This window comes from Girardinichthys multiradiatus, chromosome 1 (genome assembly GCF_021462225.1).
Source record: "Girardinichthys multiradiatus isolate DD_20200921_A chromosome 1, DD_fGirMul_XY1, whole genome shotgun sequence".
NCBI classification, from domain to species: Eukaryota; Metazoa; Chordata; class Actinopteri; order Cyprinodontiformes; family Goodeidae; genus Girardinichthys; species Girardinichthys multiradiatus.
This window is the reverse complement of record NC_061794.1, coordinates 36,602,258-36,629,329: the sequence shown is the minus strand read 5'-3', so window position 1 is coordinate 36,629,329 and position 27,072 is coordinate 36,602,258. Positions and strand designations below refer to the sequence as shown.

At 37.3% G+C, this 27,072-nt stretch overlaps 1 protein-coding gene across 6 annotated transcripts in view; it reads left to right on the top strand.

The window, feature by feature from the left end:
* Positions 1-27,072, top strand: part of LOC124868338 (synaptotagmin-2-like) — a 90,692-nt gene that overhangs the window by 36,204 nt on the left and 27,416 nt on the right. Inside the window, exon 1 of one of the 6 annotated variants that reach the window (XM_047365530.1) lies at positions 9,439-9,658. The exons of the other annotated variants lie outside the window; for them this stretch is intronic. The gene's annotated coding sequence lies outside the window, so the exon portion shown is untranslated. Of the gene's footprint in view, positions 1-9,438; positions 9,659-27,072 lie in introns of those variants that run through there. 6 annotated transcript variants of the gene reach the window in all.

Below are 27,072 nucleotides of genomic sequence, written 5' to 3'. Positions count from 1 at the left end.
ACTTTACACTTATTTACTGGGTATCATCAGTCCATTTGTGGCATAAACAGTGGATATTTACAATGGAAATCTGCTGAATGTGTAAATCGATTTGAGTTGGGTGCTCATTTACATGTTGTGGGTTCCACTAGATGTTTTAAAAAAAGCTTTCCATGTGCTGGGGAGGAGGCTGTCAACTGCAGTGTGAACATAGCAGGGAAAATGTGCTGAGGATGAAGGAGCAGCCCAGTGTGAACATGATTTAGTGTTAGATCTGATCTTCGTAAACCCGTCTTCAGCATTTCCCGCACAAGCCAGCACTCAGTTGATTAATCCGAATCATTTTTATGAGTGATGTAAACGTGAGTATCGCAGTGGCTACAGAAAACTAATAAAACCTGGTTGAAAACAGCAGTGCCTAGAAGGGCAGTTCTGGGCTGCTGCTTTGAAACTGCTTTAATTTGTCTCTCTCTCACCTCTGTCAGCCTCATTACCAACTTTAGATAGCTCAAAATCTACTCAAGGTGATTTTCTACATTGTTCTTCTGTATAAAAAGACACAATCTCATTGTATTACATTGAATCATACTAAACCATTACTGTTTTAGGTCAGTGGAGGTTACCATAATGATTTCTGTTTGGTAATTTTATTATTACTTTCTTAAAAGTAAGAAATCTAAATACATTTCTAGATTATTTGGTAGCAATTCCATTCAAATAAAAGCCAGGTCAATCATTTTGGGTGTCCTCCCAAAAGCGTCTTAATATAGTTTTCTGGAATTTTGGTCCACTCCTCTAACAGAACTGTTGTAACTTTGTTGGCCACCCTGTTCTCACACACCTTTTCAACTATGCCCACAAACTTTCTAACAGAGAGACATCAGGAGTTTGTGATGGACACTCCAAAACATTGGGTTTCTCTCCTTCAGCCACTTTATAACTAGTTTGGCTGTATGCTTAGGTTCATTGTCCATTCAGAAGACCTATTTTTGCCCAAGCTTTACTTCCTTGCTGACATCTTGAGTTGTTGATCCAGTATTTCTGTATATTTTTCTTTTCTTTTTAATTGTATTTTGCGAAGTGCATTAGGGCACCCTTAAGCAAAACACACACACAAAACAGGATGCTGCCACCCCTCTACAACAGTTGACGTAGTGTTCTGAGGCTTGCAACATTTCCCTTTTTTCCTCTAAATGTATTGGTGGTCATTATGGCCAAACACTTAAATGTTTGCCTCATCCGACCACAGGAATTTAGGGTCTTAGTCCCTGGGTCAATTGACAAACTGTAATCTGGCTTTTTGGTTTTGCTTCTGGAGTAATGGCTTATTCTTCACTGAGTAAAGTATTAACTCATGTCAGTACACGGTTTGTTTCACTGTGAGTAATACCACTCTTCTACATGCTTTGGCCAGCATCTTAATATGCACAATTGGCACCAAAATACTATTCCATCCTTAATGGTTTGATGGCTGGACATTCGGGTGCTGTTTATCCTTCCATATAATTGTTGGAAAAGATAAACGTGACACTTTCAGTTTCTGGTAGTTCTCCCCAAGAATGAACTAGACTTGTGAAGTGCCACAATTCTCTTCCCATTATGTTGCCTAATTTATTCTGTTGAGTTGTAGTTGATTAGATTTCAAGCCATTGGAAGTGATTAGGTAGAATCCTGTGAAGATAATATAGGAAAACAATGACACAAAATTCATGAAATAATGTTAAAACCAGTGAAATTTAAAGTTGAAATTGAAATAAAAAAAAACCAGAAAATATATAATTGAAATAGGATATAATAGGAAATATTAAAATATTAAATATGAAAATATTTTGAGTTTTACTCCAATGTACCATTTCCATGGCAAATGCTTATTTCCTAATAACCTCAGCTAAACCTTTTGGTACATCTGGCAAGATGGTATGTAATTATATAATTTCATGATCAAATCCACCTTCTGCAGTCTTGCTCAATGTTTTGAACAATAGCCTTGGGCCCTATTATAGAGACAGCTCAAGCTGTAAGGTTTCCCTCTAACTCTTCCTGATGTGAATGAGCCAATATGATGAAATGCACAGCATGGTGCTTTGTTGCATCATCTCACGTGTGTCACAACCAAGCAGAGAAAGAGAACAAGAGCTAATGCTAAATTGCCACTCCGGCATGCAATATTTATCATGCGTACATGAAAGCAGTAATCACTAAAAAGATGGTGTGTCTGCATCAGATCCTCACAGCTTTATGTTTGAAATCATAAGACCACCCTTGATAAAAAGACCCACTTTGTGCTGCATTGACTCTAACAGCATCAATTCTTTTGTGTGCAAATGCAATTTCAGTTCTCATGTTACTTGAAATGGAAATAAGCATTATAGTTTCCATTCTTACCTCTTTTCCCTATCTTCTTGAGTGTTTATTGCACCCCCTAAAAAATAAAGTAATACATGAGCAAGAGCAAAGAGAGTAGGGGGAAATACCTAAAGCATCACATGCAGTATCACAAAAACATGCAAAATGAAAAAAGCTAAACTGTGCAGGCTGAAGGACACAACAGAAAGATAAAGTGAATCTCAAAAGCATACACATATCTATCTATCTATCTATCTATCTATCTATCTATCTATCTATCTATCTATCTATCTATCTATCTATCTATCTATCTATCTATCTATCTATCTATCTATCTATCTATCTATCTATCTATCTATCTATCTATCTATCTATCTATCTATCTATCTATCTATCTATCTATCTATCTATCTATCTATCTATCTATCTATCTATCTATCTATCTATCTATCTATCTATCTATCTATCTATCTATCTATCTATCTATCTATCTATCTATCTATCTATCTATCTATCTATCTATCTATCTATCTATCTATCTATCTATCTATCTATCTATCTATCTATCTATCTACTTTAAGGAATCACTGCTTTGTGGCTTTCAGTGAGAATCCAAGTACAATGTAAATGGTAATTAAACATAAAGGGAATATATAGGTAACCAATAGGTGGGGAAAATTTGGCACAACAGGAAGAAACAAATGTATTTCTCAAATGCTAATAAAAAGACGATACTGAAACTAGTCAGGGAGACTGCCAAGAGACTGTCAGCAACAATGATTTCTTGAGAGAAAAAAATCATTTTTGGAATGGTCAAGCAGGATACCAGACCTAATTTAATCTTAAGATCTGCGGGGTCATATAAGGAGTGCTGTGGACACCAACAAAAGAAGGCTGAATGCAGAAGTTGAATCAAAAGTTGCTCCAACAAAGTATTAGTTTAAGTGTCAGGTTACTGCCCCTTTAATTTTTTCCTTTTTAAAAATGTATTTCTTTTTACCACAATAGCACAGGATAAATGTTGACAAAACTGTGAAATTATTTATGATGGTCTTCTTTTTTACATCACAAGAACACAGGGGTGTGCAGACTTTTAATAGCCACTGCATTGTATTTGCAATTTGATAAAACAAAAAGATAATATTGAAAAGGCAAAAGCAGAGGAACTCATACACATCTCTTATTGTTATTCTGTTGTAGCATTTCTTGTGGCAAGTTTACTATAATTTTTATATTTTCTATTTGCATTCACTGATTTTGTACATTTTGTGTGAGATTTAATGTTCTTGTTCATGTTCTGGTCTTCAAAAAAGAGATTTTGTATTGTCTGAAATATGTTGATATATGCATGAGTACTGCACAGAAAACACATGGTGATACACATGATTTTTGTCAAAACTCTGGGTAGTGCATTTTTATGGCTTCACACAGTCATTGACTGAGCAGCTTTTGATGCATGCTTGCAACTCTCCACACTCATACCTTATTAAATATGTATTCCAACTTGCACTGAATCTCTCAGGAGACTCGGCCTGTTTAGTTCAAAGTCTGGTCTCAGATTTTTCTTCCTTCCCTTACTCCTTACTTAATGAAATTGTGCTGATAATTAATAGATTATCCATGCATTTAGCATCTGCTGAAGTGGCAGAGATAAGCAGAATAAATCTATGACAAGAATGCAAGTATTAACCTCATGTTTGTACAAGTCAGTACTCCTGTGCACCTTCTGCATTATAAAAAAGGCACCAGCGCTGGTCACGATGGGTTTAACCAGCAAGCTATGAATCTTGTTTGGATCGATATTCTGTTCCCACTCAGCCACTAAAACAGACCTGCCAGGGCTTCAGGGTGACAGACTGTACAATATATTACACTGACTGCAAAAAAAAAACAAACACAGGGATCTGAAGAAAATTTGCAGAATTGTTTATATGTGAAATATTTTTAAAGCAGGAAGATCAATCACTGTTAGGTTTTTGGGTGCACATTGTGAAGCAGTTTGAATTGTTCTCGTTCACTGTTACATAAAACAATATGGAGGTGTACTGCTGCAGAGAGAGATCAGCGGCACACCCTGTCAGGATGTCTCTGGGTTCTGTCTCTGGGATTTAAAAAAAAGAATGTAGAATTCCAAACAAGGAATTAACTAAAATCCAATAACCACAACAACAAAGCCTTATAAAGCTTAACCCACATATCATATAGTTTATTTATGAGTATACTGAGCTACATAAAAGAATTCACTTCACTATTCTGCAGTTCTTTAAGGTCCCTTTGGATGTATCAATAATAAAAACTAACTGTACCCTCCAAGAACCTAAAAAAATGGGTTCCTAATTATAGTCACTGTGCTACAAGGATAATAAAATGTCACACTTTTTGACCTATAAGTAGTAGATTTAAGTAAAAACAAACACGTTATAAAAAAAATTAAGTTCATACAGATATATTCAAACAACTAATAACTATGCATATATGTTCTAATGTATTTGCATATGGTTGCATTAGTTAGTTGGTTGTGCGGTTTTGTTAGTGTCCAAAAGCACACACTGGAATACCCATAAGGAGTTGCTAATGCATTAGGAAGGATGGATAGTAGATGCAGATGGTATTTGACTTTTGGAGTGTGATGGTATTAAGCTACATTGTAATATCAATGTTCACAAACAAGTCAGTCTCATTCATCCAAATAAACCCTGAATTCTTTCCTTTTCCAGGGAACAATCTCTGTCATATATTAAAAGAACAAGGACATTTCTGTATATGTCTCAGAGTTTGAACTTATTTCGAATCAACAAAAAATAATCAACACCTTGAATATCGATAATAAGAAAATCAATCAGAGCTAATAAATGAAATAAAAAATCTAATTCATAATTTATCTATTAATATATATTTACTACTGACTTCTTAACACAAAATGAACAAAAACATTCAACAAATGAGCAAAACTAACTTTCATCTACTAAAATAGATAAAAAAATATAATTAATAGCCTGGGGAGTAAACACTCAAACTACGACCATGAAAACCAATTAAAAATTTTAACTTTTCTTAAAGTTTGTCAGTCTCTTAGAACCCTTAAGATAAGGGTATTATGGTCTGGTTTTAAGTTCTAATATCAAAGTTCCACCTAACTGGGTGAGGTTGTTGTTGGACCAAAGTGCAGGAAGGAGGGAGGGAGCAGCATGGTGAGCAGATAAATGAATTTAATTAACAAAACAGGTAAACTTACAGATGTAGGCAGGACATGTGAAAATACAGGCAGGACTCAGGACATGGAGCGGTGAGTAGTAAGAGGAGTCTGCAGGGTAGACATCATGAGGAAGCCATGGAGAACAATGACCATAAGGGAGTATATGTACTGAGGGAGAGTAGAGAATGAGACCACCAAAAGGACATAGACAGGGAGGAATCAGGTCCATAAGGAAATACAAACTAAAACATATGACATAAGAATTGAGGGAAGAAGCAAAAACCTAAACACTAGAGTGAATCTAATAAATCTGAATGAACTGAATAAAGCAAGAGAACAACATCGCAGTGTTGGACCATTTGTTTGCTGAATATTGGACCATTTGCACGTTGCTGGACGCCACTATGCTGTTCAGCGTCGTCAGCCATTTTGTACCCCAGGATAGTCCGCTACTACAAATCGCAGCAGGCAGCGCGGCTGATAGGACGGGGGCGTCGCACCTCTGATGTCACGGTCGACTATATAACATACTCTGAGATCACCCCATTGCTTTTCACGCTGGAAACCGAGACGCGGTTACCACGCAACTGGAGCATCACTCTGGAAAAGAAATCCCATGTGGACTTTCATTCATTCTCCCCTCCGTTGGCCAACAAGAAGAAAAATTCATGAAAGAGGTTTCTGCAATAAGAAGGCCAGAAATGTCAGTTTACTGATCGAGGACGTGAGTTTAACACGTAACCATAAAAAACCACGGAGTTTTCAAGGATACGCAATTTTTTCTCCTTGTTTTTTTTGCTCCAGTCGACTAGTGACGGTCCATCATATTCTTCACCTAGCTGCCAAGGAGGCCGAAAAGGACGAGGACAGACCGATCTCCTGAGTTATCCACGGACACGCTGTGACTGGGGCAACAGACGATCTCGCACTGAGCTGGTGACGAGCAGCTGTTTAAATAGGGAGCAGCCCAGTGCAGGTGAAGGTAATGAGTAATCAGCACAGTCAAGGTAGAGCTGAAGGGCTGGAATCATGACAAACAGAACATAAACTCAAAACCCCAAAGAAAGGCAGATTATGACACTAACAGAAACCACCACAATAGAACAGCAAAAATATGTTTTATTGGTACGACAAGGCTGTTTAACTTTTACAGAACCTGGTTTCTGCTCAAACAGCAGTGTTGAGTGGACTGGCAGACTGTACTGGTCTCTTTTTAGCACTGAACTTTTAATGTCTTGAGGTTACACACTTTGGGTCCTGATTGAATCGAATGACAGAGATTAAAGAGGAAAAGCTCCACCACAAAAAGGTTTACTAGGTAAGGCTGATGGAGCCTCCAATGTGTTTCGTGTGTTGTGGGAGGAAAAAGAAACTCCCACACAATCTTTACACAAAGATAGCCAAATACAGCAACCAACCAAATAACGAAAAGGTTTAACACATGAGCTCTTCTACAAGAAGAGTCGTCATGGGGATTGATCAACCATTCAGAAGAAGGCTTGGTATAACATGAGAGCTACATCATGTTCAACAGCCAATCTGAAATGGATTCTACTGTTTTTTTGTTTTCCAAAGCTCGTTCTCAGTGAAACTTCTCAGTTCCACATATGTCCACTGAGACTATTTTCACCCTGAGCCATTTTAAACATATAATAATTCTGCTAAATAAGTGGCATGTTCACAATAAAGGTTTGATGCATTACATTACATTTAGGGTGAGTTTTTGATCATTTTAAAGCATTCTGGATCTTACACTAATCAGACTACCAATCAGACTATGTAAAATCTTTGATTTCTCTTTTCTCAGGAGACAATCACACATCACAGCCATTCAAAGTAATCTGGAAAAACTGGAAAAAAAGAAGTTTTGTAGATAGAAAGTAAAATTGTATTTCTTGTTGGCTCTGAACACTCCTTACTATTCTTTTCTGTATGGTACATCGCCTATCATATTGACGAAACATTTCTTCAGGATGCCTTCCACATGAATTTTTCTTTTTACTGTTCGGAAATATGAACCCCCCTCATCAATGAAATTCTTTGATAGACCTCACTAGTTCAAGTTTGTAAAGGTTTATGTTTCTGCCAAGTTTAGCTTCTCCCAGTGCTTTCAAAATGTTACAACAAAAGTCTCTGGGAGACCCAGTAACTGTCTTAATACATCCGATTAAGACAAAATGTACCCCAAATGTTGTTGCTTCATCTATCACAATAAAAGCACCTGAATAAAACATGTTCAGTTCAACAACAAACTTGCATTGCATTGAAACAATTTTTGTTTGTTGCTCTGAGGCAACTAAAATTCTTAACCTAACCAGGTGTTTGCTTTAAGCCCCATTCAGCTTTGATCCAGTGTTTGATCGGTGAGACCTTTGCTTTACTGCTTAATTCATTAAGCCATGACCGATTTTTGGTCATGGTGTTTAACCACGAAGATGAAAACTTTAAAGGGAACACATGGCAACCAAAATGTGGTTTGTTGTTTTAGGTCAACGTTATGGCATAGACAGTTATATATTAGCTTCTTTATTGTCCAAACAATATTAAACCCAGCTTTGGAAACATTGTCGCATTAAAGGAAAAAACACATCTGGTAGGCCAATACTGCATTTGCCAAGCTTGACTTGCTACATATAGAATTTTACATTCTTGAATTTAGGCAGCAATAAATATTTCCATTGAATCTAGTGTTATTCTCTCAAAGTTGCCAATTTTGAGTGAATAGCTGTCGTACAATAATGGACAATACATAAAAACTAATAAATGTATTTTTCTTCGCCTGAATTATAGAGGACCATCCTCACCTCCCCTTAGATTAGGTAATCACTTCCTATTAAAAACAGCTATACATTACAACATGATCCCAACACTGAGAAATGCTATTACTATAGACTGGGAACAAATTAAATCTTTCTGTATTTCTCCATCTTTGGCTGTATGTTTAGAGTAAAAAAATCAAATATCTTCCAATCTTTAAACCTTCCATTTCTACTGATTGAGACTGTATTGATTTTTGGATCAAGTACTCTTTGCTGGCCAATAAGGTGTGTGATTCACTTGGGGGGAGGACCATAATTCTTTGTGACACACAGCAACACCCAAAGGGCTCCAAAGTGTCTGGCTCACCGCTGGTATTAAGCAAAGAAGTGCGTCACATTGTGTCATTAATGAGCAGATTTACAGAGTCACTTGCTGACTCTAAGTGGATAAATTAGCAGTTTTTAGACTTGTGGGACTTACAAAAAATGTTTTTTTACAAAGTTTCATAGGCTTGGTAAAGAACAGTAAAAATATTTGTAGGTCAGCTTAAGATTTTGTATACACCTAATTAAGTTTTTATGATTAATTTATCCTGCTAATATTAAAGACTGAAATGTTTTTAGATGACAGCGATGGTGTCAGTAGTGCAAATCTAAAACTTAAGTTAAATCGGGTACATAACTGCTGCTGTAACCACTTAGCAAAAAAATATATTTATACTCTTCCTCTTCTCTCAAAGGTTAACCTTTTATGCCATTTAACTCCCTTTTTTTCTTTATTTACACCCACTTTTCCCCCACTCAGTTGCAGCTCAGGGACAGTTCTCATTCCCGTGGATTCTCTTAGTAGCAGTGGCTCTGCTTGAATGAGAGTGCGGATGCTGGTTGCTCCCACAAGCATATGGATGCTTTTGGACTGCCCTTACGCATCGGGACACAGATTGCTGCATGCAGCGCCTTGTGAGCAGCATCACAAATCAGTCGTCCGAGCAGCGAGCACTGATGGTGCGGAGGGAAGGGATGGGAGATGAAAGGAGAGGTGAAAAGAAGGGGAGGGGGATCCTTTCAGGGAAAGAGACAGAAAGAGTGGAGAGAGGGAGAGCAGGAGGGGATGGAGAGAAACAGCGGTGGGGGTAGTTACAGAGCGAGTGACTGCATGTGTATGTGTGTGGGTATGTTCATGCGTATGTGTGTGTGTATGCAGGAGAACAAGTATTGCTGCAGTGGAAACAGTGTGAAGAGGACTGCAGTTTCTGGTGCTGATGGGAGAGCGGTCGAGGCACATCATTAAGACACAGTAATTTTAACCCCAAGTGCCTGTTTGGTGAATGGGTTTGCCCGTTGTGGAGAACAGGATTACGGAATTGCAGTAGTGCTGGTAAGGGTGTATTTAGACTCTGTTCTTGGGATTGCAGGAACACTACGTCTGAGGAATCTGCAATAGGTTGGTGGTTATTGTAGTGTTTTTGTACCGTCAACCATAAAGTTAGTATTTATCTCATTCTTGTATGTTGGGTGTACCATAGCGCAGCTGTATATTACTTTCTGTATTATGCTGTTCCAACTTTATTCCAAGATAAATTTAGATTCCTTTCTTTTAAATACTTAGTTATTTGGGTCCTGATCAGTCCTATAGAATCAAGTTATTAATCATGTCCTCCTTAAGAGAGTGGCTTTTGTATGAATTTTAGATGAGTTGTGGTTTTTAACACTTATTTTCACTGATCATTCCTCATTTAGCTTCTGCTGCTAGGTGTACTTCTCTCCTGGAGAGTGTCCAGGAGGCTGCCATGCTGACAGATGCTCTGCTTACCTTTTTAGCCTCACTGGCATCTTGAACACTGACAAAGAGCCAGGAGGAGCCAGAAGGCAGCATGCTACTCTTATAAATTCCCAGGACAGTGGTGTTGTATCTGTAACGTAACAAAACAGAAGCCACCCTCCTTTGGTCTATACTTTGAAGATTGAGTAATTTGATACAAAAAGGGGCTGACAGTTGTGCTGAGGAGTACAGAGAGAGGGGTGGGGATTTCATAAAGTGCTGCAGGATGCTCTTTTTTTCTGCTGTCTCTCATGGGACATTTAGCTCAGGCAGCACCGAGGTGACTGTACCAAGGACAAAATCCTATCTTTGGGCTGCTTGCACTTCGTACTGGTGGCTGCCGACTCTTATGCTTCTGGCTTGGACCTTTTCTCCAAATTCCTTATGACAAACCTACTATAAAAAATGTTATGGAAAGTGTGGGAGGAATGCTATCATTCCTAAAAAAACATTTTCTTTAGATGCCATTACTGTACACATATCTCTGACTCCGCATGTCCTCGTGTGACCTGAAATGAAACCTTGAAACATTATCCATTTTTAGTATCTGGAGCTATAATAAACACACACAAATACTGGTACACTATTTACGAACATATAGAAAGAAGACCCACAATGTCAAAACTACCTGCCTGATATTGTGTGGGTTAATGATATCTAACAAAACAACTCTGACTCATTGGGTTATCAAAATACAATCTTTTTGATTGCCTATTTCCTGTACATCAGGCTCCAGTTTCAAACTCAGGCACATTCAGTAGAAACATGATAAGAAACCAGTGAGTTTTTGAGCTGTTTCTAAGTGTATTCTGTGGTTTGTGTGTCTGGGGGAGTGAAACTGCAATGGTGAATGTTCAGGTGGGTCAAAATAACCATCCACCCATGCATCCATTGTCTGTGCTTGGGTTTCTCACTCAAATCAATTCAATTCAATTCAATTCAATTCAGTTCAGTTTATTTATATAGCGCCAATTCACAACACATGTTGTCTCAAGGCACTTCACAAAAGTCAGGTACATACATTCCAATTAATCCTAACCATTGAACAGTGCAGTCAGATTTAGTTTTTTTATTCAAATTGGATAAAAAGTTTTTCTGTCTAAAGAAACCCAGCAGATTACATTGAGTCACAGATTTGTAGCATTCACTCCTCCTGGATGAGCATGTAACGACAGAGGACAGTCACTGGCGTTGACTTTGCAGCAATCCCTCATACTGAGCATGCATGTAGCGACAGTGGAGAGGAAAAACTCCCTTTTAACTGGAAGAAACCTCCAGCAGAACCAGGCTCAGCGTGAGCGGCCATTTGCCACGACCGACTGGGGGTTTGAGAGAACAGAGCAGAGACACACAAAGAATACAGTCCTTCTATGGGAAGGAAAAGTAAATGTTAATGGATGTAGCTTCTTTAGTCGTTTCATCTAGAAAGAAAGTACAGATAAACTTTGAGCCAGTTTTCAAGGATAGAGTCAGAAAGAGGGCACATATAATTAGTTACAGTAAAAGCTCAGTCAATTGATATCAAGGAGAGAGAAAGGGTTAAACACTGAAAGACAGGGCCAAGTGGATAATCTATAGAAGGGGAGCATTAAGCTGTTGCCAGCAGAAGCTTGGACAATGCCCCTCTCCAGAAAGGTGTCACAAGTAGACACAGAGTCAGGCCAGGTGTAGCTTCTAGGAAGAGAAAAGAGAGAGAACATAAAGTTAAAAACTGAAATAACAGCAAATAATGCAAAATTGGAGAGCAGTGTGAGAATGTAGCGAAGAGGGTGAAAGTGGTCATTATGTCATCCCGCAGCCTAAGCCTATAGCAGCATAACTAGAGAGATAGTTTCAGTTTATTTATTTATATATATTGCATATATACAGCAATGTCATCTCAAGGCACCCCACAAAGGGTCCGGAACGGCACGGCACGGGCCGCCGGGGAGGCCAGACCAAACCCCCGAGTGCCAGAGCCCGGCCACCCCAGAACAGGCCACGTGTAGGGGCACTAAGTAAAATAATAAACTGATAAAGTTAGTCCATCTAGAGCCCACTGGTGGCCATTGTTATACTAAAAACCACAAGGTTCGGGATAGCTCTCTTGGTCTGACTGATTATAACCACTGGAAAAGAGAAGGGGTCATACAGGTAGCAGAAATGGAGGTTGTGTTTGCACCTCAACCATAACTGAGTCGGTTTAGACTAAACCTGACTCCCCCTTACTCCGTCTAACAGGGAGGGAGGAAGGCGGAGGTAAAAAATAAGGAAGATAGCCTAAGCCACTCTAACTATAAGCTTTATCACAAAGAAAAGTGTTAAGCCTAGCCTTAAAAGTAGACAGGGTGTCTGCCTCATGGACCAAAACCAGGAGCTGTTCCACAGGAGAGGAGCTCGATAACTAAAAGATCTGCCTCCCATTCTACTTCTAGAGTCTCTAGGAACCACCAGTAAACCTGCTGTCTGAGAACGAAGTGCTCTGTTAGGAACATATGGAACCATCAGATCTCTGATGTATGATGGAGCTAGATCATTAAGGGCTTTATATGTGAGAAGGATAATTTTAAATTCTATTCTGGATTTAACAGGGAGCCAATGAAGGGAAGCTAAAGTAGGAGAAATATGATCTCTCTTTTTAATTTTCATCAGAACTCTTGCTGCAGCATTTTGAATCAGCTGAAGGCTTTTAACTGCATTTTGTGGACATCCTGATAGTAAAGAATTACAATAGTCCAGCCTAGAAGTAACAAATCCATGGACTAGTTTTTCAGCGTCACTCCTGGATAGGATATTTCTAATTTTGGCAATGTTCCGGGGGGGGAAAAGGAAATCCTAGAAATCTGTTTAATATGGGATTTAAATGACATATCCTGGTCAAAAATAACACCAAGGTTTTTTTTACTTTACTGGAGGTCAATTTAATGCCATCCAGGTTAAGTGATTTACTAAGCAGTTTCTTTTTTAAAGACTCCGGTCCAAAGACAACAACTTCTGTCTTGTCTGAATTTAGAAGCAAAAAATTTCAAGTTATCCAAGTTTTTATGTCTTCAAGACATGCTTGTACTCTATCTAACTGGTTGGGCTCATCAGGATTTATGGATAAGTAAAGCTGAGTATCATCAGTGTAACAGTGAAAATTTATCCTATGCTGCCTGATAATTTTACCTATTGGAAGCATATATATATATATATATATAGTAAAGTGAATTGGCCCAAGTACTGAACCCTGTGGTACTCCACAATTAACCCTGGAGTTTAAAGATGATTTATCATTTACATGAACAAACTGGAAACTGTCATACCAATAAGATTTAAACCAGCCTAGTGCTGTCTCTCTGATCCCTACAGCATGTTCCAGCCATTCTAAGAGAATATTATGATCGACTGTATCAAATGCAACACTGAGATCTAAGGGGACAAGTACAGACACAAGTCCATTATCTGAGGCCATAAGAATATAATTAGTGACTTTCAGCAGAGCTGTTTCAGTGATATGATGAGCTCTGAAACCTGACTGAAACTCTTCAAACAGGTCATTGCTGTTTAAATGCTCACACATTTGATTAGCAACTATTTTCTCAAGAATTTTAGATAAGAATGGAAGATTGGATATAGGTCTGTAATTTTTCAAGTCATCTCGATCAAGCGAAGGTTTCTTAAGTAAAGGTTTAATTATAGCTACCTTAAAAGCCTGTGGTACATATTCATTTACTAAGGATAGGTTAATCATACCTAAAATGGGACTGGTAATCAGAGGGAACACTTCCTTAAATAATTTGGTTGGGATTGGGTCTAAAATACAAGTTGAAGGTTTAGATAAGGCTAATATTTCTGATAACTCAGGAAACTCCACAGGATCAAAACAGTCCAAACGCAAATCAGGTTCTGCAGTTATTTCCAATGTTGTCTCACTTACTGAGGATGAAGTAATTGTCTTCGGGAGTATGTCAAATATTTGATTTTTAATAAAATAAATTTTATTTAAGAAGAATCCCATAAAGTCATGACTGCTGAGAGCTAAGGGAATGGATGGCTCAACAGAGCTATGACTGTGTAAGTTTAGCAACTGTACTAGAGAAACCTAGGATTATTCTTGTTCTCTTCTATTAATGATGAGAAATAAGATGTTCTGGCTTGGCGAAGTGTCTTTTTGTACAACAGTAGGCTATTTTTCCAGATTAAGTAAGAATCCTCTAGGTGTGTAGAGCGCCATTTTTTCTCCAATTTTCTAACATTGTGCTTTAAAGTATGCAGATCTAAATTAAACCAAGGAGCTGAGAGTTGCTTATGTCTATCTCCAATGGCAAATTGCTGAGAGGCAGGTTACACTCACAGGTTTCCAACCCATCACAGAGGCTTACAAGACAAACAACCAGTCCCACACACGCATACCCAGGGCAAATTACAATTATCACTTACCTCCATAAGCACATTTCGTGGCGGAAACGATAATACCCAGAGAAACCCCATACGGGTTCAAGGAGAACATGCAAACTGCCATTGGCTGATATCTAAACCCAAGACATTGCGGCAAGCCAATTGTCATAACTGCAACATGTAGACCGCCAGAAAAACCTTTACAGAAACACTAGGGCCCAAGATGTCAGTGCAAAACCTGTTTTACATCAATCATTCATAACATTATGACTCCCTGCTTAACAGTGTTTTGGTTCCCCTTTGACTGCCAAGACAGCTGGATTGGATTTGTTTAAGCAAAACTCACAGCTGCTCGATTGACCTGAGATCTAGGAAATTTGGATGACAAGATAACACCTCAAGCATATTCTTCTCAAACCATTGCTGAAGGATTTTTGCTTTGTGGCAGGGTGCACTATCCTGCTGAAAAAGGCCACAGCTGCGAGGGGATAGTGTTTCCCTAAGAGGATATAGAGGATCAGCAATAATGCTTATGTAGGTGGCAAGTCTCAAATTTACATCTTCATGGATGCCATGACACAATGTTTCCCAGGAGAATCCCAAAGCATCACATAAACTCTTTGCATAGTGCATCCTCGTGCCATGCGTTCTCTAGCTAAGTTACACATGAGACCACCCCCATTATGTGAAAGAAAATGTAGTTCCTCAAACAAGAACAACTTCTGCCATTGCTCTGGGGTCCATTGCTCACATACCCATTGTTGGAGGTATCGGCCATAGACAGGGGTCAAGACTAATACCTTGACTGGTCTGCGCCTATACAGCCCCACATGCACGAAACTACAGTAATTCCTATGTTAGATCGGACCCCACAGTCTGGCATTCGCTCTCCATTCTTATCGGTGAGCCTCCTCTGCCCATGACTCTGTCCTCCATTCATCTTTGTTACTTCCTTGGACCACTTCTTATAGCTAATGATCACTGCAGCTTAGGAACAGCCTACATAAGCTGTGGTTTTGGAAATGATCTGACTCAGTTGTCTAGCCATCATAATTTAGCTCTTGGCAAACTTGCTCATGTTCTTAGACTTGCCCTTTTTTCCTGCTCGTAACACATAATCTGTAAAGACTAAATGTTCACTAACTGGCTAATATAGTCCCCCCTAAATGATGAAGAGATACCTGGGATATATATTTCACCTGTCAGTCATTGTAATGTTATGCTTGATTAGTGTATACTAGTTAATATTTATTTTGACTCTTATGTGGGGTGCTGCTGTTGCATCTTTACTTCTCTAATACCAATACCTATGTGATATTGAGCATGCTCTGATAATTTTCTTTTTGTCAGGCTCTAAAACATTTAGACAGGCTCATTAAGTCCGTACCTCAGGCAGCCGCTCCCAGTGGCTCTCGCGCTAAGAAATGCTCTCGGAGTCTCTCATACATAATCAGCAAAATGAGAGGAGGCTTTGAAGTTCAGTAGTCTCCTTTCTTTTTCCTGTTTGCTCCCTCCAAGAAGGCAGCTGGCGCCCAAATGCTGGAAGTACTCACAGAAAAAGAGAAAGGAAAGAGGCTTACTGTAATAGTGTAGGCTTCAGTACCAAACAACCTCATACTGAAATTGCAATTACACCTTGTATATGTGTATATTGTATATATGTATTTAAGGACATAAAGATATATGCAGAATATATCTTATAACGCAAAAAACCCCCCCCCCCCAAAAAAAAAAAAAAAAAAAAGAAACCCAGAGAGCAAAGTGTACCGGAGTCAAATTCCTTGTATGTTGTATGCACGAACTTGGCAATAAAGCTGACTCTGATTCTGATTCATATAATTCTAGGAATATATCGGTAGAGTGGGTGTGCCCACTATATCGCCATTGTTGTCCACATCCTTGCAGCTTTATTGAAACATTCTGTCTAAGCTTATATATTTAAGATTTCTAAATGAGATCATTGCTGAAAAGTACAAACCCAGCTTTTGCTATCCAATAAGATGAATCAGCATTTTTTCTGACACATTAATGCAGCTATCTCTGTGAATGCCATCAGCTCTTCCCCCTATACTGAGGGCTGACCCTTCCCAGCCTTGGGTCCTGTCCCATTTGCTGATGTTTCTCTGGCAGACAACAGCATGAAGCCTCGGTGTTAAACGGTCAGATGCTGTCACAAATCACACACATCCTGCTGTGCTGACAGAGCAGTTTGGCTTCTCTTTAAACTGTGCTGCCAACTGTCATTGTGGGGCATTGTGAGATTTTTACCTACTTGCATTTTCTCCCTCCATTGCTTTATATAGGAAACAAACATTTGTGATTGTTAAATAAAGAACTTAAATCAACTTTAATGCAGACAAGGGAAAATGTTTTTTTGAGTTTCAAGAGACAAACTTTCTGAGGAAATGTTATCGATATTTTTAAGTTAATGTCCAGATTGGTTATGTGGAATGTTGCATAGTCGGTGTATTTGTTTTGTTTGTGTGTTTTTAACTATTAGTTACAGTTTTAGAAATATTTATGCATAACAAAGAAATTATTCCTATTGCAACCTTTAAACAAGTAGAGGTAGTTCTGCATTTCATTGTTGTAGATAATCTGCAATTTTCTTGCAATCACATCGTCAAAGGAAGTTATGTGATCTGGGTATTGTTTTAAGTGTGTTGGAGAAATTGGTCAAATGAAATTGGTATAAAGCATTACAATATAAAATCAAGTGGAATGTATGTCCTTGACTTAAAATCGGTCTGATCCAAATGAATTGAGTTTGTAAAGTGCCTTGAGATAAGGTGTTGTGAACTGGTGCTATATAAACAAACATAATTGAATTAGATAAGAACATTAAATTTTAAGAGAGTTGCGAATCACTGAAATCAATGATCAATTGTATTATAAAGCAACAACTATCTGTTTACTATGGTTTACTAAAACAACCAAACACAACAAATATTAGCAACTAACAAGCAAAACAAACAACACTTATTTTATTTTTAGAAACTACTTCTAAACTAAAATCACTAATGACTACAAAACAATCACCCAAAATTGCACTGATTAAAATTAATTAAAAATCCAAGGGTCTAGTAAATCTTGGATTAGAGCTTATTGGTTTGTCAGAAGGCGAAAGGAAACAGATTTTAAAGTCTTGTTTGGTATTTTAATACCCAGCTTTGTGGAATCAATTGCTTAAAGAATGGAGAACAAAATTTTAAAGAACTCACTGGATTGAGCTGATCAAGCCTTCATTGTAAGTGATACGTGACTATTGATGAATGTAAAACCAGTTCTGTAGGGTTCTGTTTGATTTATTGTATTTGACTATGTGCAGGTTAACAACAGTATATCATAAAATTGGACACATTATAGATTTGGACCATATATTAAAAGGAGCGGGTTGAAGTGTAAACGTATTTAATCACACCCCTCCATGCTTCACCATTATCATGTCTTACTTTTCTAATTTATGTAGCACATATATTAAGTATTAGCATAGTACATTACTCATAGAATAAATGTTTCCAATTTTGTCATTCTTATAAATCTTGAAGTGGTCTTAACATTTAAATAAATATGCTCCCAGATACAGTACCAAACAGAGATATATACAAACTACAGCAGCAATAACAATAATCTTTCCTTGTATTAGAATCAGCTTCTTAATGTAATAAACAATGATAATACTTTTACTACCTATAATTGTAGTGCTAATATTACAGCAACAAATATTACTAAATTTATTCTATAATATCCATATTCTTGTATAATGATTTGAACTGTTTTTTTAAATGAGTTTATCATCAGTAATAATCCCAGCAAATGAATTTTCATGTGCTTATAATGTTTACCCTGTTTATCTATATTTAAATATCTGTACGTGACCAATAGATCCAAAATAATATTCTTTAGGTTTGTTCAAGTTTAAGAACAGCTTGTTTCAAACCATGATTTCAGTTTGTTCATTTCATTTGTTACATCCTTTAACAGTTGTTCGACATCATCTCCAGCACAGAAAATGTTTGTGTTGACTTTAAATAGTACGACTTTTATTATTTCAGATAACATCCGAAGTACGTTTGCCTTGTTTGCTACTCTTTTTTCATCTTTACATCATCACAATGTCAAAACTTCCATCCAAGTTGCTAAAAATGTTGTTGGCAGGGGATTTCATATTTTGTGCAGCACTTATTTAAAAAAAGTCTAGCTCTAAATATTTTTTCTGAGTAAATTGAGAATTAGAAAAAAAAACATTACAGCAAATTAAATCTGAAATCACCATTCTTTACTCATTTCGTCTGTGTTTCCTTCTTTTCAATGTTTTAGTGTGTAGCAGAATAATCTTTGTAGCTTTGGAAATCTTCTGGTTTCACCTCAAAATGTGGTGAAAAGACATGAGTAGTATATCATTCTGCTCATCTCATTCTCCACCTGGAAGGATGAAAGCAAATTTCTCAATGTAACAAGATGCCCGTTTAATACACCTTTTCCTTTAGTTATTTCCGTTGCCTCAAAACGATTTTTCACTTACAGCTTCCTTTGCTAAGAATTTTCCCCTCTGAATGTTATTAGATGTTGCTTATCTGCTGTGGTGCAGGAGACCCTCTGCTCGTGTCACATTTCCTCTGCACAGCTTTACATGCAGATTGGGTCACTGTCTGTGTGACAGAATGATTAATTGGCCTATCGGGAGACAGGGGAAGGGGCCGTGCTGAGGGGAAGAGGGAGGATGTATGGCAACTGGCTGTAAATGATACCTGAAGCGCCTCAGCTCAGCATTTAAATCCTTGCACCTCACTCCTCCTTTCCAAGGTTCCCTCATGATAATAGCTGAGTCACAGCCGCAGGTGAGAATGAACATTGTTTTATCTATTCAAGCAGGTTTGTAAATGAGCCTCTCTGCACAGCCCTTTGGGTCAAGATGCATAGTGTAGCCAAGGCCTTTTTCTCTAATTGTCTCTAGTGAGCTGAAGCACAAAGCACCTTTTTGACATCTTGGTTGCTGCCCTCCGATCATCAGTACCACCAGCAGGACATCTTGATGCTCTTACATTTGTTGTCGTGGAGGTGTAATTGCCCTGATAGCATCTCTGATTGATGGTCAGTTTTTCCTCAAGGATGTTTAGTGTTTATCTTTATATGAAGAGCATTTGTGCTCCTCTCAGACTGAACACAGTGTGCTTTTAAATGTCCAGTCGTGACTTGAAGAATGAGCCGTTCTGCTGACAGAGTTAATGTTGAGATCCTGAGTGTGAGTTCGTAAATGTCATCAGAAAGTAAGCCTATAAAGTTGTCTTTCCATGAATTATTTTGTTCAGTTGCAAATCCACTGTTAACTGCTCCTTATTATATTAGCCTGTATGTGAAGCATTAACCTTTAGGAAAATGCCACTCAAGGCATGCTCTCTCAAGGCCAATGCCCTGTTTCAGTGTTAAAGAAAGTGATTCATGTCAAAATGCCACTAAGGTTTATGACAGAAAGCATGATTAGGTAGTGACCTCAAAGCCATGGTAAAGATGTGTAAAAATCTTTGAAATAAGTTCATTTGTTATTGTTGTACCATAAATTCAATCACAAAAATGTAGAAATTTTCAACCTTTGATTTGAGTACATTTATTCAGAGGGGGGAAACTTTCATTGTCAAGAAATGGTTTAAATGTTATCTATGGTGCTGCACTTAGTGTTTTCCTATAAACTTTAACAAGGATGGAACAAAGAGAGAGAGAAGGATCTTTGTATAATCTAAGTAGATTGTCCAAAAGTCCTGGGTCTTCTCTGCTACTCCACTTTTAGGCTCTTTTAGATTTTTGTAGGATTTAGGTCTGGCTAATTATCCATTTCTGTGTAGATTTTTCCATATTTTGCATTATATTCGTGTTGAAAGGCCCAATGATGAACCATTTTAAGTTTTCTGGTAGTCGACTAGATTTTTAAGACTCTTATGTTATTTTAAACAACTGATAATGGCATGCACTTAAACAAGGGTTTTCCACTTATTTGTCATTTGTTTCACCAAACCCATCTGGAATGTTTGTTGCCAAAAAGTTCATTGTTCTCTCATCTGACCAGATCAGTTGGTTCCAGTTAACATCCAAATATTAATTATCAAACTCTGCATGTTAACGTATGTGATGGTCTTTATCCTGACATGCATTCCAAACAAGTGGTTAACTCATAGATAGTGTTAAATGGTTGTTATGGTGACTGATAGCCCACCTTTTGCTACAGTTTCCAAACAATGAGTAAATCACCCATTCTGAAATACTCTGTAATTAATGAAAGCAGAGTAAATTGTGAACGAGGTCAAATATCTGAGAGTCAATTTAGATTCAATGCTGTTTTTCTAAAACGTCATGTTCAAAAGTTTATAAATACTGTGAAATTTAATCAGCAGAATTTCAGACTTATTAAAACATAATCTTGGCAGCTCACTGTGCAAATAGCAACTATTGAACTAAAAAATGTAAAACCTTTAATATGTGCTTGAAGGCATATTTGCTCATATTTAACAGGGGGGCAATAAATCTGCAAGGTGCTGCAATTTAACCATAGAGAAAATTTTTATCTTGTAAGAACAAGTTGATGTAGGCCTATAGATCATAAAACTATGGTCTACAGAAAATAATATTCCTGTTAGTCAAAAGTAGTGTTTTCATCGGCATGCTTTCATCAGTGTATTGTGCTCAAGACTTGAAGATTTTTGATCAAGAATGTCAGATTCTGGTTCTGGCACATTGTTTTGGAACATGAGCTGGGTCTTTTGCTTTGCCAAGACTTTGTCATGATTTTGGTTCTCTACCATAAAATGACAAAAGCGGATGTTTCATGTAACTACCGTAGACTGTCTTGGAGAAATTTGTCTCTGTCATGAAATTAGCATGTATTTAACAGCACATGCTAACTGAATTATGTTATTTCTGTTTAAAGGAGACCTCCTCTCAAATGAACGCTTTTCTCTGATAAGCAGTTGTGAATTTAAGAAGTTAAAGAGAGTCACACTCTGACTACAATAAATCCAGATGTCTATAGTCTCAGAATATATTCAGAATGAGTTCAAAAGAGGCTCTCATCCTTCTGTGGTAAATGGCAAGAACTGCAGCCATCAGTATCAGGATCCTATTTAAAGTGGTCAAAATGACACCATTATGACTACAGGAAACCCAAGTCCAAATCAGTTGGGTCGAATTACCATGAAGTAGCAAGCATTCAGGATCAAAGCTGCACATTGTGTCTAATTGAAATGACTCCAGTGTTTCAGCTTAACTTTTCCAAAGCAGTAATGGTCTCACTGGTAGATTCTTTAAAATACTGCATTTTTTGTTCTCTAGTTGTTCCAGTACACGATTTCTTCTTAAATCAATACCAGACAGATCATAGGTCAGCTGTGACTCAGTGCTAATAGAGCCAATATTCTCATCTTGTAGCAATCACCATGGGTCTATATGATAAATTCTGAGGCATATAGCTTATACTTCATTCATATTGCTCATTGGGATTCAGATGACTGAGTCACATACAATAAAAAGTCAGAAAATATAAACCATATTACACACTTGCATAAAACTTGCATGGAATTATCTTCGACTGCTTCAGTCTGAATCAAGGAATGAGAAGTAAAGGGTCTTCCTACTGCATAAATGATTCCAAGTCTCTGAATATATGCACATTTTCTAAAGAAACAAACTCATCTTAATGTCACCATTACATTAGTTAGACTTAGGGGAAATGAGGCTGCATCGTATGCACAGCTAGTTCAGCTGGAGGCCAACCAGTTGGCCCACCCACACTTAACATGTAATGCCACAGAGGGTGGGGGCCTCAGCGGGGGCTTGAATTATGTCACTGGGGACATATTATTCAGCTTTCTCTGCATATTTTAGAAGCCATGTCATCCAGTGACCAATGTCAAGCTAGCAGCTATTCCTGTTCCTATTTCTTTTTCTGCGAATGCAACAACATATTCACAGTGCCTAACATTCAATACTTAATTTGCCGCTCCGATGCTCCTAACCATTGCCCCAAGGTGCAGTAACATGACTCTGGTACCGGTTTTGTTTCCGTTTGCAGAAACCATTTTGAAAGCGAATGCTAAGATGTATTTAGGCTTTGAACCACCAATGAAGTTTTATAAGTTGTGCTACTACAGATGCAGTTGTCTGTGTTGGAGGAAAACAATTGTGGCTGACTGACTGCAGATGGTTAATTAATTGCTGTTTGTGGTACTTCTTGTTGTCCTGCATGGCTTTTGCCCCCCATCCTTAGCTTGTTTTGACTCGAAGCTGACGTGGGTGCTAATAAACTCTTGATAAACACACAGGCACACTACCACCACTACCACTCAAACACACACACAGCTTATCTGCCGCCTTGGTTTTCCTACCAGTCGAAAGGATGGTACAATGACCAGCTATCACACATGATTGAAGAAAAAATAATAGAAGTTTTTTTATTATTTGTAGCAGATTCAGATGCTGTATTAAACTATCTAATTTACATAGATAGAATCTGTTTCAATCATTCCCATAATTTATCACATAATCTATTAAAACCTGTCTGAAGAACTAATTCTTTACTTATTCCACTAAGTGATCTTATAGCAATGAAAGAACCAAAACAGACTCTGTATATTACTCAAATTTACGATTTCTTTATCATAAAATTAATTAATTACATGTAATTACAAATGTTTATTTTTAAAATGAAGGTCCATTTCTCCATTATTTGGTGAATAAACAGAAACACAAACAAGATGAAACAAAGAGTCTAACAGTAATTCTCTAGTACTGCTACAAGAGAAAATAAAAAATTATTTAAAACAAACATTTATCCTAGTTGAATAAAGGCTTTAATCTTTATCAAACATTTTACTGACCACTTAATATCTTTAATATCTAATCTCAGATTCCAGGGTGTAGAGTTTGGTAGAAGAGAGTAAAAGAAAAATAATTCAAAGTGTCAAAGTACACAGACAAGTCAATTTCTTTGACCAGAATGCCACACCGGAACAGGACCTGAGAGTCCCTACTTTGTGGCTGGGACAGTTGTTTATTTTCTCCAAATCAATTGTTATCTTGCTACCTGTTGCTCTGTTTCTCTCTGTTTCTGTCAAAGTGAGTCCTCAGGTGCTCACCTCTCTGCAGCTTACAGCTTCCTATGGAGACGTTGTCACTAGGTGTCAATCAACCAATCAGATGTGATTTTTTTGGAAAATGTGATAGACAGCCAATAGGAACATTTGAGTCAAGGGCTTTTCTACCACATTGTTTAAACTGGAGAGGGAATTGGGAAAATAAAAAACTATAATTTTGGGTAAAATTCAATCCCCTGGTTGGAGCATCTTTAAAATTCAACTTGTTTAATATGTAATCATTATATTTAATAAAAACACATTGCTAAAAAATTATGGATTCTTTTAACGCTTCCTAAATCTGAACAATGAGATCATTCATAAAAGAAATGTTTTGACACATATTAAATCATGCAGACAACCTTCCTTTTAAGCCTATCCCTTTTGGGTCCTAAAATATTCTTGCATAGAAGATTCAGAATGCCATCAATGTTGGATAGGAGGTTGTTTTGGCTCATCTAAAAGGTCTGTCAAGGATATTTTTCAAGGGTCTATTAGAAGACCAAATGATGGTCACTACATCGTGTTTCGTCTTAGAGCAAAGCGATATTGCAGTTTGACAGGGCGGGGTAACAGTGCAGAGAAAATTTTTGCTCTTTTGATAAAAGATATCGTCAGACTTGTTTTCTCCCTCAAATGTACTCCTTCAGATGGAGCTTTAAAAATGTTTTAAAACTTTACATCTCTCACATTATTTATGGTAAAAATACATTTTAAGTGTGTTTACCACATCCAGCTCGCCCATTAATAACGTTGCTTAATCACCAACTCTGAGCAGTGGATTTTGTGATAAGGGCCAGCTCATGCTTGAGGCTGTGCTCCTTTAGGCTGTGCAGCCAAGCAATTTTATTTTAACTAATTATGATGACTCAGACTCTGACAATGTGAGGCCCAGGCTAAGAGGTGAAGATTAAAATTTCCAAACATCTCTGGGGCCAAAGTATTATATGAAATCCATACGAGATAATCTGCACACTGTATTTTAACTATAATTCACCTGGAAACGAAAATATTAATTGTGAGTGGCATCGCACCACCAATGTTTAGCCATAATGTAGCACTGTTACATGTGTATATCTCTGAAAGCTGCTGTGATTTCTTGGTCACATTTCTGAAAGCTCACATAGAAGATAGGAAGTATAGTGCTGGACAACAGTAGTATCCTGAATGTTTAATTTATTAGTTAAGGCTAACTTTATGGTGTTTTTTTTTTTTTTTTTTGTAGATGAAGCCATAATTAAGCATGTCTAATGTAAAGCTCCTCAAATATAGAAACTGTTGTATTTATGCATGCTAACAATCTGCTGGGTTTATAGTTATTTAGACTGGTTTAGGGTTATGTTGGTAATCCAGTCCTCAAACATGGACCCTGTGTTAATTTAACACACCAGGGTTGGCTTGTTGCTGTGTTAAGTTCCCCTTCCTTGAAATAAGATTAAATTAATAATATCTGGTGATAAGGCAACCAACATGTGAGTTGAAAATCACAACCTATCACCTGGATTACTAAAATGTCATATTGTACGTAAAAGTAGTATTGTTTTTTATTTTATCTGAACTCTGCATTATAAATGAACAGATAAAAAAAAAAAAAACACTTCAACCTCATTATGGCTCAAAATACTATACAAAATACTGAATTTTGATAAGAATGTTTACAGTCCATAAATAACACAGTATAAAAACTATGCTGTTTACACTGACTTTGGTCAAATAGTGTGCATAGCTAGGACTAACATGTGCTCACTGCTTGTGCTAATGCTATCTTTAGTACACAAACTTGTTCTATACTGTGGACTTCCCTAATGAAAATGAACACTATTATATAGCATAATTTTACTATCTTACCAATTCTTATTTCACCCTGGAGAAGAGGTTGGGTGAAGTCTGATCAGGTTCTTGTATAGTTCAAAGTTACGGTCTGTGTGGAATGATGAGGCTCCTTCCACTGCAGTCTCTTTTCTAACCCAACAAAATAGATCATGATGTTTGTCAAAAGAGTTGATAATACTGCCTAACTCCTTTCCCAACAACATAAATCTAGGGCTAAGGGCTAAAGCAGCAGTGTGTGGTTTAGATTTATTTTGCAGAGTAATTCTCTGAACAGTGATGATATTTGATATGCTCATATACAGATTTTTCCAGTATGGCCACTTGAAGCTGTTTTTGCATTTACATTGTGACTGTTACATTCATGGCTTCTTGACCATGTTGTACACCAAGCATTGGATCTTTTGTCATGAAAAACTATTGGCTAACACAAACATAGTTGATTGTCTAAAAGTGAGTTTAAATTAGCTTGCCAGTTAGTTACTAATCAAAAAATGTTAATAGATATAAAAATTTAACTTTATACTTGCCATGTATTTTTATTGTCAGCAAACTGCATCATTATTTAGCATTTAAAAGTTTTTGATGAACTATTTTGTCAAACCTTCTTGACTGGATAATCTAAATAAGTGATAAATGGACTGAACTTATGTAGTGCCTTTCCAGTCATAACAACCACTCCAAGTGTTTTACACTAGAACTACGTTCATCCGATCTCACTCTGATACACAGAAGGGTAGGCAACTTGAGGTTAAGTGCTTTGCCCAGGGGCAAATCGACACGCGACAGGAAGAAGTTGGAATTGAATCCACAACGTTTGGAAAATAATACCATATTAATATCAGTAGCATACAAAATTTATTCATTTTAATGTATTTTTCAATTAGCTTTTCATGCATTTAAACATAGACTACAGACCAAATATTCAGAGGTAATCTTAAGATTCTGTTCACAATGTCTTCCTTAAAAAATCAGTACAGTATGTGTGCAGTGAATTTTGTGATGTAGTTACTGCATTTTCATGTTTTCATACACACCAAAAGAAAAGAAGTGCTATGTTTAAGGGTTGCGTAAGTAAAATCTCTTTTTTGTCTATTAATGCAACCCCTCTCTGAGCCCAGGTGATTGACACCTAAACACTGCCCACATCTAAAGATTTTTCCAGAGCCTACTGCCCACAAACAAACTGTCTTTGAATAGAGGTAGAAAAGATCATGTTGCCTTCCACCTGAACTGTGGCTGAAAGGACGTCCATATAAATATGTTGTTTGATGTCTATATGTGATTGAAAGGTGGTTTGGGTTGAACAAATGGACCACCAAAGCTTACTTACAAACTACTTAAACATCCTTGCTCTGTCTAAAATTTGATGTGACACATGCTAAAAAAAACTTTAGCAGATGTTTGCCATTCGTATAGGTTTTCAGACTGCTAGTAAGTTTGGTCTACATGTTTCGACAGCCTCAATTTGCAAAAAGGTTTTTATCTATTTTAATCTTGGTTAAATGCATAAATTAGGAATCTTCCATAAAAACAAGATTGGTTTATATAGTTTTTTCTTCTTCTATGAGTATGTGCTGACATTAAATCAGTTTTAATGTCAGCACTTAGTCACAGAAGAAGAGAAAACTATATAAATCTGTCTTGTTTTAAAGAAAG